Source organism: Nycticebus coucang, chromosome 11 (assembly GCF_027406575.1).
Source record: "Nycticebus coucang isolate mNycCou1 chromosome 11, mNycCou1.pri, whole genome shotgun sequence".
Lineage (NCBI taxonomy): Eukaryota > Metazoa > Chordata > Mammalia > Primates > Lorisidae > Nycticebus > Nycticebus coucang.
This window is the reverse complement of record NC_069790.1, coordinates 723,011-734,350: the sequence shown is the minus strand read 5'-3', so window position 1 is coordinate 734,350 and position 11,340 is coordinate 723,011. Positions and strand designations below refer to the sequence as shown.

Sequence of the window (11,340 nt, the reverse complement as noted above, 5' to 3'; positions counted from 1 at the left end):
TTCCAGTAGTTTTAAGAAATATGTAGAGAACATGATTTATTTTCCAGTAGTTTAAAGAAATATGTAGAGAACACACCAAATATGGAAAATTATTAACAATTGGTTAAGATAGGTGGAGAGTATACAGATATTTGTTGTATTAGTTCATTGCTTCTGGATGTTTAAACATATTCACGGTAAGATTATGTAGAAAAACAACTGCAAACAACACTATAGGCAAATTATACACTCAAAAGTTTTTTTTTCAATTTACTCTGCCAGAGAATGTAGAGAAATCTTGCCTCTGCATAAAAAGGCTGTGATTATTCCCCGAAGGTAAAATGTCCTTCCTTCATCCAGGAAAAAAAAAAAGAAAGAAAATCTTGGAAAACAGGCACGAGAGGAACATGGTGCCCCAAGTCTTGCACATAAGTTATAATAAGCATAGAGGACAACAGTATGAGGTGAAGGATAACTACAGCTTGTTTCCAGGCTCCATTCATTGTAACGTTTCTACTAGACTCAGCGTGGAGGAGTCCAGCCCTCTATACCTCCTACCAAAAAGGAAAAGCTCTGACCAGATGCCATCACCGCCGATCATTGCACATGTAACAGAGGAAGGCGGTCACTCCATTTGGGGAAAAGCAGGATGAGATTGCGTCCACAAAGCTTTGCAGTGGACCACGCGGGGTTTTGTCCTTACCTTTGAAGGACAGAGCAGTCTTGAAGACAGAGCGGTCTCCAGTTCTACATGGCCAGGAAACAGATCAAAGAATACACTGTGCCCCAGAAAGCTTCGAATCCATGACAGAAGGCATCTAATCATTAATGCTGGTTGTCCAGAAAGTAAAGAACCTTAAAAAAGTCCTCTTTTGTCTAATGTCACCCTCTCAAATCCTTTTCACAGAGAATCAATGAATAAATTAAGAGCTCTGTAGGGAGATAACAATCTCCCTGGTCTTTTGTTTACAATTCCTAAAACAAACTCAGGGCATAAAAAAGTGAATATTCTTCTGCCACATAAAGAACTCTAACAAATGAATAAGAAATATATATAATTTTTTTAATTTCATATTAACATTAGGGTACAAACGATTAGGTTACATTGTTTGTGTTTGGTAGGTGGCCTACAAGTTGTAGTTGAGCCCTTCCCCCAGGAGGTGTGCCATGTACCCCTACGTTGTGTGCATTTGGTGAGCGCTTACCAAACAAGAAAAATGTATTTTAAGAATTGCAACCTAAGCAAAAGCCACAATCACAAAATTCACAAAATAAGAAATATAAGTTCAAATAAACAAGTAAAAACAAGTTCAATCTTATTATTAGTCAATGAAAAGCAAATTATGGCAACCAAGAAAAATTTGTGTTTACAAAAAAGGCAAACATTCTTTAAAGAACTGTAATACACAGTTACAGACATTTCTTGTACACTGTTTATATGTGACTGTCATGGACATGCATTTGGAGAGGACAATTTGGACCAATATATTTAGCAGGCAAAAATCTTACGTGTGTGTCTCTGTATACATGTAAAACAATGGCTAATTAGGGAAATAATTCCTAAGGTACAGTCAATAAAAATTGAGTTGAGTTGAAACACTTACAATTTAATCAAGTAAATACATATATACTCTAACATAATTTTAAACAACTACAAATTCATATGTAGGCGAAGAACAAATATTAGAAGTATTTATACCAAGCTCCAAGCTCAACTGTGTTTTTCCCTCCATAGTAGAATTCTGAGATACTTGGTTTTCCTTTTTTTTTCTTTTTTTCTGGTGTGTTTATGCATTTTCCATGAACATTTGTAATTATTTTTTACATGTATTATTATTTTTTTTTTTTTTGTAGAGACATAGTCTCACTTTATGGCCCTTGGTAGAGTGCCGTGGCATCACACAGCTCACAGCAACCTCCAGCTCCTGGGCTTAAGCGATTCTCTTGCCTCAGCCTCCCGAGCAGCTGGGACTACAGGTGCCCGCCACAGCACCCGGCTATTTTTTTGTTGCAGTTTGGCCGGGGCTGGGTTTGAACCCGCCACCCTCAGCATATGGGGCCGGGGCCCTACTCACTGAGCCACAGGCGCCACCCCTACATGTATTATTTTTAAAAAGAAAAAACTTGGCAGGGAACATGTGTTCACAGAGGTATCTTAACAAATACCAAATTGGTAATAAATAGAAAAACCAAAATTCTGACATGAATATTTTTCCCCTCTAAAGTTCATATCTTTATTACTGTGCAATATAACTTGAAAAGATATTAAAACAGAGGAGCCAGAATATGTGAGACTCTTGGGAACACACTGATTGGCCTCTCTGGGTGGGTGGACTGGAAAAGCAGCCTTTTCCTCCCCTGCTGACACTGCTCTGTCCGTGTCCCCAGCCTCGCCCACTCAGCAGCCAGCTCAGCCGGGCCTGTGTGTGCATGGCCCTCCACGGCAGCCAGGAGTGCGAAATACCTTCAGGATCACTCACAGGGCATTGCAATTATGGCTTACAGTTGCTTCCACTTCCTTGTTTCCTTAGAACATGGTGGTAGATAATTAAGAGCAGACCTTTGCTGGCCAAGTGCACTTGCACCATGAGACGCTCTTCAGTCCCAGGGAGGAAAGCCTTTACCACGTGAATTGCTGCTACATCCTGGCAGGGCAGAGGGAGAGAAGTCGATCGCACTGGGCACGGGGGCTGGCCGGTATGCATCAACCACAGAAAAAGAGATGAAACATTAGCTAACGAACAGTAAAAAACAGCTAATAAGAACTAAACATCAATATTTTTCCTACAAAAATTTCAGAGAAATTCAGGTTAAGAAGAAAAAATACATACATTTTTAGCATAAAGTGTGCACAGGTGAATTCAAAGTGAGAAATTTTTGAGAGAGATTCTGTGAAATAACCACATTGCTGGAGTTTTAATAATACAATGTGGTGGACAATGTGAATGAGGAATCTAAGGCATTATAGCTTAAATTAGGGATATACTTGATATTAATTTCAGGAAGATCTTCCCAATGGTAGGATGGTTAGGCAGTATTCCATTCCCAAAATCATGACCCAATCATTCCAATGTTATGTCTCTGGCATTGACAGTCCTGCCAAAATTATGCCACAAAGTTTGGCCCTGTATCCAAATGCCAATGTTTCTTAACACATTCAAGGGGGTTGGGCTATAACCGGAAAAGCTCCATCCTCCAATAGCTCCCAGACTGATTCCCACTGACCCTTTCAAGTGGCTTCCTTCATTAATCCTTGGTGGTGCTGTTCGTGGTCTGACATTGTTTGTGTGCCCATGTCCAGCTCACTGCACTCTGCAGTGAGTGTAGGGTGCCCCCAGGGTGGCCACCAGACACAGAGTTACCAGACAGTCCACCAGATGCAGGGTCACAAGAGGGTCCGCCAGACGCAGGGTTACCAGAGGGTCCACCAGACACAGGCTTACCAGAGGGTCCACAGCATCACCTGCCAAATGTTCTCTGTGCTTAAGGATGGTTACAAAGAAAACACACACATACTATCATGAGGCTGATGTATAGCACCCAAAACAGGCACATTATACTGAGAATTCAGAAGAAAAGTATGAAGAAACAGATGGGATGCTGGGTGGTGTTTACCTGGGTGGATGTGTCTGTAAAAAGCAATTGAGCCGTACACTTTTAAGAGGTGTGTGCTATACTGCATTTATGTTAGCTATTTGTAAAAGGGGGAAGAATAGCGAAAAAGATTCAATAATTGATATTGGTTGGGAAACTATCACTAACAAACTTCTGTAAGTGTCAAAACGGAGTGTAAGGGAGAGTGAGAGATGCCCTCACAGCCACCACTGCCACTAATTAAGAAGATGGAAGACAAATGAGTGATTCACAGGAGGTATCAGTTTATATCCAAACTGGAAATTCAAGTGCGAATCAGAAGCAATTGTCAAACAAACAAACAAAAAAAAAAAAAAGGAAAAGGAAAACTACCTATTGATGTGCTAACAGTCTTTCTCTACTAAGACTGTCATGTACTCACAACTGTGGTGTGTCAGTTATCTGTCGATAAAACACCCCCACTCTTAATGACTTATTAACTCCATTCATTTCCTCACAGCCAGAGGAGTCAGGGATAGGGAGGATGGGGAGAGGGGACTCAGCTGGGACTGAACTCACTCATGCTTTGTCAGAGTGGTCAGCTAGGGATTGGCGAGGGGCTGGCTGGCCCCAGATGACTTGACTCCCACGAGGGTCTCCCATGAGGATGGCTGGCAAGTCTGGAGCACCAAGACTTCCCTCTTCAAGTGCTCTCTGACCCTCAAGGAGCTGGCCTGGGATCGTGCTTCAGGGGCAGCGTTCAGATCCGAGCCTTGGGAAGCCAATGTGTAGGTTGCACAGCCTCTTGAGGTCCAGCCTCAGAAAAGACAAGGTCTTGCTTTCATCATATTCTTTTGTTTAAAGTGATCACAGAGCCAGCCCACATTCAAGGGAATGGGGGGGTTCGATTCTGCCTTTTGCTGGGAGGCATGACAAAGCCATGGGGGCATGCCCAGAGCGTAACAGGAACTGTAGTGATCTAGTGATTGTATCTGCAAATATATTTCCCAGTGTTCATCTGACTTAGAACATTATTTGTTGAATGAATTAAAATGACCAATGTATATGATGCTGTATTTGTGGTTTCATATTTAGTTGTTACATTAAGAAATTCCTACTCCAAATCCAGTAAACATCCACTGATATTTTCTTCCAATAATTTTAATTCAGGATTGAGCAAACTTTTTTCTGTGAAGGACCAAATAGTAATTACTTTAGGCTTGGTGAGTCATAGGGTGTCTGCGGCAATTCTGCCTGGAAAGCAGCCACAAGAATACATTAACAAAGGAATATGGCCCTGTACCAACACAACTTGATTTACAAAACCAGGAGGAAGCTAACACCCGCCTTAAGGGATATGGTTTTGCATTTGTGATGGGAAGAAAGACAAACCTTTCAAACAATTATCATAGAATAATTGTTAATAAATAATCTTTTTCACACTTTTTCTTTTTTTGAGACAGAGTTTCATTTTGTTGCCCCCAGTAGATTGCTCTGGTGTCACAGTTCACAGCAACCTCAAACTCAAGCTCAAGCGATTCTCTTTCCTCAGCCTCCGCCATAGCTGGGGCTACAGGCGCCTGCCACAACGCCCGGCTATTTTTAGAGATGGGGTCTCCCTCTAGCTCAGTCTGGTTTTGAACTTGTGAGCTCAGGCTGGTCTCTTAATTTGTGAGCTCAGGAGATCTTCCCTCCTCGGCCTCCGGCATGCTGGGATCACAAGTGTGGGCCTTTTTTACGCCATATTTATCATCTGGTAAGTAGGTTCAGTTTCCATGTTATCCATTGGATTCCATAATCATTTTATTCATGCACCTTTATATGCTTAATTATGTTTGCCTTTAGATTATGTTTTTTTGCCCCCCAAAGTCAAATATACTCTCTTTTTTCTTGTTTTGCAAGTGTCTCTGCTTACCTTTCCAATGTGGTCTTGCAGGTGAACTTCAGGATAATTTTTAAAGTATCAAAACAAACTTAATTTTTATTGATATTTTTACTAGAACTACATTAAAATTTAATATTCTTTTTCATTATTTGCTACGTCACAAAGAAAAAGTAAATCTTTACAATATTAGGTCTTCCTATCCAAGATCAGGGCATTTCTCTGTTACTTAAACCTCCTCTAATCTCGTGTCTAGTTTCATAGCTTTCTTCTAACCAGTGCACAGATTCCTCAGCTTCTTCGTAGATACTGGTTGTATGTTGGCCAATATCCATGCTTGGCCCCTTCCTCCTGGCCAGGGAGGATGACTCCATTTCCAGCTTCCCATGATGCAAAATGGGACATGTGACCAAACTGTGGTTAGCAGGATGTGGTGGAAGTGATCTACAATCTTCTATTCTCCTTCTGTCTTCTCTTGTCTCCTGGACGGATGGGAAGTACCCACGGGCGACGTGAAGCCCTGGGACATGGCAAAGCAACTAGAGGAAAGGAGCCTGGACCTCCTTCAGCCATTATGAGAAATGCCACCTGCCAAAAATTCGTTTGCATTATTGTGGGAAGGATAAACCTTCCTGCTGCTGGTGGAATGAGATGCTACGCTTGTTTGTTTCTGTCAGAGCAGTCAGTCTTTCTGGTTCTATATTTTAGTCCCCGTTGCAAATAAACTACTGTTTTGCTTGAACTAATATGTTGTTTTTCACTTGATTCTGTTGTGATCATCAGTTGGATATGAGCCAAATAATGTGACTTGTATGTTCCTTTTAGAGTAATTATAGCTCTTGTTTCTGCTTCTTAATTTATTGGGTTCTGGAAATTCTGAAATTTTTATAAAATTGCAATAATTATAAAAGAATGAAGAGCAGCCTTGACTTGATCTTGAGATTATTGAAAATGGTATATTGTCCACTACTAAATATGTTCTTTTTAAAAAGATCTATATCCCTCACCATGCTAAGAAATTTGTGAACTTACATTTAAGGAATTTATGCAGCTATATTTTGCATAAAATTTGTAGCTTCAGTTTTGGTTTACATATATTAAATTTTACTGTCAATAATAGTTTCAGTTTTACTGAATTTTGGAGCTTTCACCTATAATCTAGCTTGGAGCCAATTTTGTTCTCTTCTTGTGACACAGGGGTAGTGAATAGTTGGACTAATATCACTGTGGATGTGAGATAGTATAAATAATGGTTAACAAATTTTTCCCCTTTCTGCATCAGAATCTGACCTTCCTTAAAATTTCTGGATCTGATTCTCTGGAGACATGATAAAGACATAGTGTCTGTAAGGTATAGCTAAAGGTATAAGGTATAAAGCTTCAAGGCAACACAGCTTATGGGAAAAAACTACCTGCTAAGGGAGGCACCTGTGGCTCAACAGTAGGGCGCCGGCCCCATATGCCAGAGGTGGTGGGTTCAAACCCAGCCCCGGCCAAAAACTACAAAAAAAATTAAAAAATAAACAAAAAAACTACCTGCTAAATAGTAAAAGTGCTTCTTGACTAGGAGAATTATAAAACCCGGAAACCCCATGTTTGGACTTCTGTGAGTGTACTGTGATGTAAAACGGCACAGCTCCCATGCAGAGTCTCTGTAAGACACACCTGTGCAAATAGGATGTTAGCTCCTGGGTTTCGTGAGGCTTTCAAGCCAGTGGCTCACTCAAATCAGTCGGTAAGTATCTCAATTTTTTGCTCCTGAGATGTCACCTGGCACCAAAAATTATTTATTTATTTTTTTTTTTATTGGGACCAAAAATATTTTGACCAGATGACTTTGTGGACTATTGCAAGGAATACCACAGAAAGGAAATACCTATTCCTTCTCTTGTGACTTTCTGAGTGGCTGGGGGTAATCTCTGCATCTGGATGTTTAGTTGAGGAAGACCCTTTGGTGAATTATTAGCACAAGGCTCTTCTTCACCAGGATTTTAATATAGCTTGTTACTAGAATTATTTTAGACCACGTTAAAGACTCCAGTTTTGTAAGTCCAGCACTTGCATGCTTCGGAGAGCCCTGGACATCTTGCTGCCCCCTTCCCTTGCGCACCATCAGTGTGCACTGGAGGCCAGACCCTGTGTTAGTCAATGGTCCACTTCAACTCATTCCCTCTCCTGAGGTAGGCTGTCCTGCTTGCCTGGCATGCTCACTCTAGCTGCCTAGAGAAACGCCCACCACCCCATACTAACAGCAAACTAACCATAGCTATTATGAAGTCTTGGTAAGTTTGCAAGTCTGAAACAAACTTGGTAAGTTTGTTTGTCTGACATTATTACGCTTGGTTATCAGGTATTTGGTCTGGTTCCTTGGCATCCCTGGTGATTTTGTGTGAATGTACAAGTTTTGAATCTAAATAACTGTCTTTGTATTTCTAGAAATTCCAATGCTATTTTCAGAATGTACTTTTTATGTTGTCTTTTTCTTTCATTATAGCGCCTATCTCTTCTCTTACATTTATAATTATTTAAAAATAATTAGTATTTTCAAATAAAATAATATGACTTGATACTTCTAGATTGCCTTTTATCTAAAGTTCTTTAAGTACAATATCTTTCCTTGTTTGGTTTGTTAACTCTCCTTTAAAATCAATACATGCTTTGTGTGGCTTATTAATAATGATATGCTAAATTATGCCATGAAAACAAATAACTCCAAATATAAATGTTTTAAAACATCCATACCTATTATACTACAGGTCCAAACTGCTCTCCGAGGCAGTGTTCTCCCCGTGAGGGCTGAGCTGGCTGTCTCCACAATCATCAGAGAGAAATATAAAGAACAGCATGCAAACTCTTCAACACAAAATCCACTCAGATGTGACACATATCATTTCCAAGCAAATTTCACTGACCAAAGCAAGTCTCTCAGCATTCAAGAGGATGGAAAAACTGTATTAATGCTGAGTGCCTATGAGGGGAAAGCCCACAAATGTTGAAACTATCACCCATGATGCCTGATTTTTTTACTGAGAGCTTAATTTTGTTAGGAACCATTTTTGTGGTGGACGCTCTGTGCACCACATTCCAAGCATCATTACAGAGACCTCTGTTCATTTCTGCTTAATGCCCTGAGGGCTTTAGGATTTTATAAGTAGTCATGTAACCAGTTTTTGTGTTCATTTTCAGCTTTGATTCATCTACTTCATAAGTTATTGTCTATGCCCATAGGTTGCTCGGGTTTGGAGTTTCACTATTTCACTGTATTTTTTACGCAAATAAGCTTCCTGATTGCTCACCTAGGAATTTTAGATTCAGCAATCGCAGTCTCTGCTTTCTACCTTAGCCTATCCCGTGCACATATTCAAACCCTAGCCTCTAGCCTCTGACGTCCCAAGTGCTGTAGCACCACCTTGTACACCTGTTTAAATGAATATCCTCTTTATTTATATCACCTGAAATTTCCTGGCTTATGCATTCGAAAATATGACCAAAATGTATTCTGAAGTTTTGTATTTTATCTCTGTAGTTTTATCTATCATGTTGCCAAAAAATGCGAATGCTACGAGCTTGTTTAATTGTGACTCTTCTCTACAGCACTGTACCTATTACAAAGACAGGAATTACTCACCTCATTAGCTCCGTCTCCACCTTGTATCCCAGGACTCAGCAGATGTCTTGAAACTGACAAATGTTCCATCCTAGGGTAACGTAATTGTCTAATGAAAGCAGCCATCCAGGAACCCCAGTCCCGTTCTCTGTGGAATCACCATGGTGGCTGGGACCCTGTACACATCCTGTAAACTGGAGCCCCTTCAAGGCCCTCATTGCTGCTCAGTGCAGCAGGGCTCAGCTCTGTGTGCTCTCCACACCACCCCTCTTACACTTTGGCCAAACCAACCACACCCCTGAATTTCTCTGTAAATTTCTTGATGCAAGGTTCAGGAATTGAGGATGATGATAGATTCCGGGTATTTGAGAGCAAGGCCATTGCCTACTGCGTGAGCAACAAGGAGCTATGGGCAAGTACTCCAGCGACAGCTGCCCAGGTGCTGCAGTGGGTGAGCTTTGCTGATAGCGACATTGTGCCTCCAGCCAGTACCTGGGTGTTCCCTACCTTGGGCATCATGCATCACAACAAACAGGCCACTGAGAATGCAAAGGACAAAGTCAGACGAATTCCGGGGCTTCCAGATGCACACTTGAAAACAAAGACTTTCCTAGTAGGTGAACAAGTGACACTGGCTGACCTCACAGTTGTGTGTACCCTGTTATAGCTGCATAAGCAGGTTCTGGAGCCTTCTTTCCGCCAGGCCTTTCCCAATACCAGCCTCTGGTCCCTCACCTGCATTAACCAACCCCAGTTCCAGGCTGTCTTGGGGAAAATAAATCTGTGTGAGAAGATGGCCCAGCTTGATGTTAAGAAGTTTGCAGAGAGCCAGCCTAAAAAGGACACCCCAAGGACAGAGAAGGGCTCAAGGGAAGAGAAGCAGAAGCCCCAGGCTGAGAGGAAAGAGGAGAAAAAGGCAGCTGCCCCTCCTCCTGAGGAGGAGATGGACGAATGTGAGCAGGCCCTGGCTGCTGAGCCCCAGGCCGAGGACCCCTTTGCTCACCTGAACAAAAGTACCTTTGTGCTGGATGAATTTAAGCACACATATTTCCATAAGGACACAGTCTCTGTGGCACTGCTATATTTTGGGAGCACTTTGATAAGGATGGCTGGTCCCTGTGGTACTCTGAGTACCGCTTCCCGGAAGAGCTCACCCAGACCTTTAAGAGTTGCAACCTCATCACTGGAGTGTTTCAGCAATTGGACAAGCTGAGGAAGAATGCTTCGCCAGTGTCATCCTCTTTGGCACCAACAACAGCAGCTCCATTTCTGGAGTCTGGGTATTCAGAGGCCAGGAGCTTGCCTTTCCGCTAAGTCCAGATTGACAGGTAGACTACGAGTCATGTACATGGTGGAAACTGGATCCTGGCAGTGAGGAATGTCAGACGCTGGTTTGCGACTATTTTTCCTGGGAGGGGGCCTTCCAGCATGTGGGCAAAGCCTTCAATCAGGGCAAGATCTTCAAATGAACATCTCTTGCCATCACCTAGCTGCCTGCACCTACCCTTCAGGGAGATGGGGGTCGTTAAAGGAAACTGAACATTGAAAAAAAAAGAAAGAAAGCAGCCATCAGCCATCAGCCATCAATTCTTTCTCATCTTGCATAAGCATGCTTCTAATCCCATCAAGAAATGGAATCAACTCCTTCTGTTGAATCTGGGTTGGTCCTATGACCTGCTTTGTCCAAGAGAAAACAGCCGAAGCAATGTCTGGGACTTCCAAGCCTACGCCCTGAAAGAATTACAACTTTCTTTCACCTTAGATCTGAGGAAGTCCTGACTAGAGAACTAAATGAATGAGATGACAGAGTAGTCCCTTAGAATGCGAGGTCACCTTAGAGAGTCCAGCCCCTGCTAAGCTTTCAGTGGAATGGACCTGCACGAGAGGCCCCCAACCAGACCATGAGGATATCACCCAACTAAGCTCAGGCCAACCCACGAAACTGAGAAGTAATAAGTTGTTGCTGTTTAGGCAACCAAATCTTGGGATAGTATGTTGCATAATGAATAACTGAGGCACTTAGCTAATGACCAGAGATGACAGAAGAGCACTGGTCACTTAACTTAAAATTACATCACAATTTTAAGAAAAAAATCCTAGAAAGTATAATGACTGTCTTTAAGCTGACATGGCTAAAAGAAAAAAAGTAATTTATTTAAGCAATTTTGGATGATTTAAAAATTGATTCTAAAAAAATAAAAATTGATTCTAAAACTTAGATTCGTGGGATCTGGGAACTGGTCTCTTCTTGAGTTAAAAAGTACACAGTTAATCATTTTGACTTTGTCGGCTATCATTT

General features: G+C 41.6%; 1 pseudogene across 1 annotated transcript; it reads left to right on the top strand.

The window, feature by feature from the left end:
- Positions 1-9,202: 9,202 nt before the first annotated feature.
- On the top strand, positions 9,203-10,758 carry LOC128598550 (elongation factor 1-gamma-like; annotated as a pseudogene). Its single transcript, XR_008383656.1, has one exon. The product of XR_008383656.1 is annotated as an elongation factor 1-gamma-like (transcript).
- The last annotated feature ends 582 nt before the right edge of the window (positions 10,759-11,340 follow it).